The sequence below is a fragment of the Rutidosis leptorrhynchoides genome, chromosome 4 (genome assembly GCF_046630445.1).
Source record: "Rutidosis leptorrhynchoides isolate AG116_Rl617_1_P2 chromosome 4, CSIRO_AGI_Rlap_v1, whole genome shotgun sequence".
NCBI lineage: Eukaryota > Viridiplantae > Streptophyta > Magnoliopsida > Asterales > Asteraceae > Rutidosis > Rutidosis leptorrhynchoides.
Genome location: NC_092336.1, coordinates 53,046,420 through 53,052,132, shown reverse-complemented (window position 1 = coordinate 53,052,132; position 5,713 = coordinate 53,046,420). Strand labels below are relative to the sequence as shown.

The window sequence follows — 5,713 nt, the reverse complement described above, 5'->3', positions numbered from 1 at the left end:
ATCGTCTCAAAACGAGGCTTCTTGAAACAACTAAAGTTCGAAACTCATAGTTGTCTTCAAGGCATCTCGAATCAACTCGACAATTCCGAACTCAGAGTTGCGTCGAGGCATCTCTTTCACACGCAGTGGGAGGCTTGGTGAAACACTTAGACAATCGGAATTCCTAGTTGCGTTTAAGGCATCTAGGATTGACAAGTGAGTTCCGAACTCGGGGTCGCGTCAAGAGGCATCCATTCCAAAGGTGAGGGATATCGATTGAGATAATAGCCATATCAATTATGTATAAGCCATTTAATCAAGCATCGGAGATTAAAATTATATCGCCATCAAATTATGTAATTGATTTGACAGGTTATTCGAGTATACGCTGTCAATATTTATGCGATGGATGAAAACCGACCAGATGGTAGTTGTGACCAAGAGCTAGAACCGCCCATGCCCCTGGCATCTGTTATGGTTGCTTCCGGATTTTTCGGTGCAACACTCTGCATTGGAAGATCATGCAGCTCCATAACTTGTATGGTTCTCTACTTTTTCGCTGCCAAAGATAAAAGTTATTACTTTTACCAAAAAAAAATAAAATGTAAAATTGATCAAGAATCATTAACACAAATCTTTTTCCGCTTGTTGATTTCGTTCTTGTGTTTCCTTTGTGTTCCTTCAAGCTTGTCTTCTTCACTTTCCTCATTTGAAGACATAAACTTCTGCTTGTAACAACTGTAAATGAGTTGCTTAAGGTAAACACAACACATCAATAGCAACTTTTTATATCATTCAGGCTGTCCATTCAGAAGACTTGATGAACAACTATCCATGAGTGATATATAAACAGACCCTGATAGGCTATTATGGTTATGAAATACAATAACTTACGCTTGAAGAGTCATTGGTCCCCTTGGGAGGAATAGGTTTTCCAAGGTTTTGCAACTTCTTGTGCAAATATGGATTCATGTGTCTCGGGGTTGAGTCAGAAAAGGTTTACTTGGTTTGACCACAGCTAGTTTCGGGACCATGTTTGGTCCATTTAACAGTTTCTGTTGTTTACACTTCATTAGGTTTCGCTTCTCAACGGGTAGTTTTCTCCCGTTATTACCATTCTTATTGAATTCATCACTTTTCTAGGATCTGGAACAAATTTGAAACGGGAATTCAATGAAAACCGAATATCATAAGAAGGATTATGTATATATAATATTCAAGTTTTATGCATTCAACTCACTTTCAATATCATCCATGTCATCAAAGAACTTCAGAGAGCCATAATTGAAGAGACAAAAAAACAAAAAACAATACGTCAACGTATGGTTCCAAAAATGCCATAAAACAGAAGTTTGTTACAGTATTTCATAACGGAAAAAAACAATAGTAGTATACCTAATTTAGCTCTAATGGCATTGTGGGTGGGTTCAAAAAATGCTAAATCTTCCAAAGCAGGTGAAGGCAAACCTTCCTCTTCATCAAAAACAGATGGATTTATCGACACAGGGAGATTTTGGAACCACCATATAAACAGCCCCCACCAAACTCAGAAGCTAAAATCCACCTAGATCAAATAAATTTCAATTTTAAGGATTATTAAACTCTTAAGTACAAAATATCAAAATTAGAAGTTTCAACTGATCTCGATCAGTCCTATTAGCCTAAAACTTCAAAATCAAAGCATGCCAGATATTAAGATTGAAACTTTAGTCAATCCTGATCAAACCCAGAATTCGAAAACTAAAATTCACCAAGAATGATCAAACCTAGATATCAAAAGCTAAACTTTAACCAATCAAACCCAAGCCCTTAAATGCAAAGCAAATTTTAATTCAACCCAGATATCAAAACTGAAACTTTAACCAAACCTGATGATACCCAAAAACTTAAAACCTCAAATCAGCAAACTTGATTAAACCCACGTATCAAAATCGAAACTTTAACCGGCCTCGATCATACCCATAAAACTAAAAGTTCAAATTCAAAACTAAAAAGAATTTAATCAAACAAAGAGAAAAGAACCCAACCAACCTACAATTCAATAGACAAGGTGTCTTGATATGTGAAAGCATGAATTATTGAAGAACAAAAGTCTGGTGCTGCGAAACAATAAAAGGGATATATAAGATGATAAAATTCCCAAAATCGACGATATAAAGTATACTCAACCACTTAATAATAATGAGGTGCAAATAGAATAGAAAGAAAACTATAATAAACAGGTAATCATTGAATAATTTGAATTGTAACAGGGTTATAGCAGTAAGCAAAGCATAATAAAAGTAAAGCTTCTGAAAATCACCAGTTAATATGTATTTATTCAACATCCTTCAACTGATAATAATGAGGTGCAATTTCCAAAAGCCACTCGGGTTTTAACACGCTGACCTGTCGCATGTACTCCTTTGAAGTCAAGACAAGCTCGTGGTAAACCACCCACCTAGGAAGTACTACCTGAGCTGCTCAGCATGTACTCCTTTGAAGTCAAGACAAGCTCGTGGTAAACCACCCACCTAGGAAGTACTACCTGAGCTGCTGCTAAACCAGAATTAGGATGAATATAGACAGTAGTCTGAGGATGTTTCAGGGTTCTGTAGGACCCACTTTGCATCTTTGCCGAATTTGGAAAGTATCCTGACGTTATTGCCTTGTTAATTGGTACGAAATCGGGTGCTGTGTTTGATGTCAATTCAATATCAACTCTTTCAAGTAGCCCCTTCAACTGATCCCGTATGTCTCGAGCACGCTTCATACTCCTCTCCTGAATGTAATTCTCATAACACCACTGCCTAGAATAGTTTGTTTCCTTCCAGGACCTGTAAACCTTAAGAAGTGCTATGTGGTCCCCCACATTACCCGTATGAAAATTCAACCGAGCATTGTCCGCATGGACTTGTTTGTCTTTTGGACGATAAAAAACAGAGCTTCCAATGGATAACATAGCAGCAATCGAAATGATCTCGTCTGAACATTTATACTTGTCAGATGCAACAATCACCTTAGACAACATAGGATCAAGCGGGAATTCGGCCATCTTTCTACCCAATTTCGTTAACTCACCATCTTTACTGAGTGCACCCAAGGCATATAGTAGTTCTAGCGCTTTAAGTAATGATTCAGTTGGCGGTGGATCCATAAAGTCAAAATTCAACAAGTCATGGATCCCGAGACTCTTTAAACTTAGCACCACGTTTGCAAGATTGGTTCGTTGGATCTCAGGGACAGTGTTATCATCTAACTCATTAAAATAGCTGTGACTCATGTACAGTCTATAACATTTACCGGGACCCGTTCGACCCGATCAACCCGCCCTTTGATTTGCAGAGGCTTTAGAGATAGGAGTGACGAGTAACGATTCCATCCCCCTTCCGCGGGTTGTACGATTGCATCTTAACGAAACCCGGGTCAATCACGTATTTGATACCGTCAATGGTTAAAGAAGTTTCTGCAATGTTGGTTGCCAGGACCACCTTGCGGGCCCCTTCAGGTGTGGGTTCGAATATTTTTGCCTGGAGCTCAGTTGGGAGATTTGCATATATAGGGCATATTATCAGTTGTGATATTTTACTCCCTAATCTTCGTGTTCTGTGTTTAAGAATCTCCTCTGCTGTTTCGATTTCTTCCTGACCCGTTAGAAAAACCAAAATGTCACCATCTCCGGGTTGTTGGGTAACATGAATCTGTAACACTGTGACTATTGCAGCATCCAAATAATCGGCCTCGGGTGCTTTGGTGTAATAAATTTCTACTGGAAATCGTCTACCTGGAATTTCAAAAATTGGGGCACGATCGAAATAATCACTAAACTTCTTAGCATCGAGAGTGGCACTAGAGATAAGCAACTTAAGGTCGGGTCGATACCTAGCAATATCCTTTAGTAAACCAAACAGCATATCGGTTGACAAACTCCTTTCGTGGGACTCGTCCACCATTACAACACTGTAACTTTCAAGAACGGGTTCACCAAGAGACTCACGGAGTAACATTCCATCTGTCATATACTTTACTACTGTCTTATCTGAAGTACAGTCTTCAAAACGTATTGAATACCCAACTTCATGACCGACTTTGACTTCCATTTCTTGAGCAACTCGAGCAGCCACACTCATTGCAGCAACCCGCCTAGGCTGCATACACCCAATCATTCCTCGTTTTGTGTAACCAGATTCATGAAGATATTGTGGTATCTGAGTTGTCTTCCCAGATCCAGTCTCCCCAACAATCACAACAACCTGATGCTCTTCGATAGTTTTGAGCAAAGACTCCCGATACAGATATACAGGTAAACTCTTTCTGTCTTCTAGAAGCTTTTCATGTGCTGATTTTGCTATAGATTTGTCCTGTTCTCGTTCAACATGATTAACATTTTCATCCCCCATCACTTGTCCCCCCAGTACGAATTCAATCTGTTGATCCTCATCAAACACTAAATTGTAGTCAGACTGCTGCTTTAAGTTCTTTGACCCATAATGGAATGTTGCTTTTCCAAGCTGATGATCTTCCCAAACTCGTTGTTCAGCAAACGAGTTCATCTTATCTCCATCTTTTAAATCTCTGTAGCGCTCCATGGCGACCGCAAATCGTTTTTTCTGATTTACACCAGCACCTTCATCATCATACGTATCAGGTATACTGTACTCATTACTAATGCTATCATCCTCCAGCGTTGTTTGCTTCTTCACCAGATAATCATATATTAGTTTCTTATATCTAAAATCGCGCTCTTCAGCTTCAGTTACTTTAACATCCCCAAATAAATACTCTTCATCTTCTATTTTATCCTTTAATTCTTCCGTTTTCTTATCCTCTCTTTTCTTTAGATACTGGTGCCTTGAACGTTTTCGTAAACGTACAATGTAATCATTCGACGACTTGTGTTCGGTCAACTCCTCTCGTTCTTGTTGGTCACCCAATCGCAATCGCTCTTCTTCAGACTCAGAATCATCCTGGTTTACAGTCTTCTTCCTGAAACGTTTATTTACCTTTTTCAACTGTGAAGCAACCGAAGTAGTGATATCACGCTCATCATTATCATCATCTGCCTCCAATAACAGCTTGTAAGTCCTCTGTTTTCTGGCTACCATTGCTGCAACTTGTTCTTCTTGTCGATAAACACTATTAAATCCATCTGTACTCTTACGCTCCTCAATTTTCCTGAACAATTCTTCAACAAACACCTGTGTGTCACTCAAATTAGATGACACCGGAACCATGTCTTTAAGATGATTAAATACATCGTTAGGAGATGAATTAGGTTTCTTAGATAAACTAATCAAATACCTGACCATAATAGGTTTTGAATATCCTAATACGGATATTAACTTGTCCGAAACCCACGTCTTCAAGTCTTCGGTCACCATATCTCGATCACCGATCCTTTGATTAATGGTGAAAACGAAGAAGATAGTGGAATTGAAATCGATCGCAATAATGTAATTAGGGGAGAAACGTACCGTTCGAAGAGAATATGCACAATGTTTGGGGCTGGTAATTAGCGAAATCACTCTTTATAAACCCTAAATTGTGAAAACGAAAAAGATACTGAAAATCAAATCGATCACGATAGTGTAATTTAAGGAGAAACGTACGTTTAGGGCTTCAATTCGAAAGGAATGTGCACAATGTTTTGGGGGTGTTAATTAGCGAAATCCTTCTTTATAAACCCTAAATTGTGAAAACGAAGTAGATACTGAAAATTAAATCGATCGTGTAGATAAACGTACCGTTGAGGGCT

General features: G+C 38.7%; 1 long non-coding RNA gene and 1 pseudogene across 1 annotated transcript; both read right to left on the bottom strand.

Annotated features, from left to right (window-relative positions):
* LOC139839536 (uncharacterized) lies at positions 1-1,567 on the bottom strand. Its single transcript, XR_011756978.1, has 4 exons — positions 1,375-1,567; positions 1,220-1,247; positions 874-1,125; positions 1-717 (listed from the first exon to the last, which is right to left on the bottom strand). It is a non-coding gene; the product is annotated as an uncharacterized lncRNA (long non-coding RNA).
* Positions 1,568-2,206: 639 nt separating this feature from the next.
* On the bottom strand, positions 2,207-5,487 carry LOC139839535 (pre-mRNA-splicing factor ATP-dependent RNA helicase DEAH1-like; annotated as a pseudogene).
* Between the last annotated feature and the right edge of the window lie 226 nt (positions 5,488-5,713).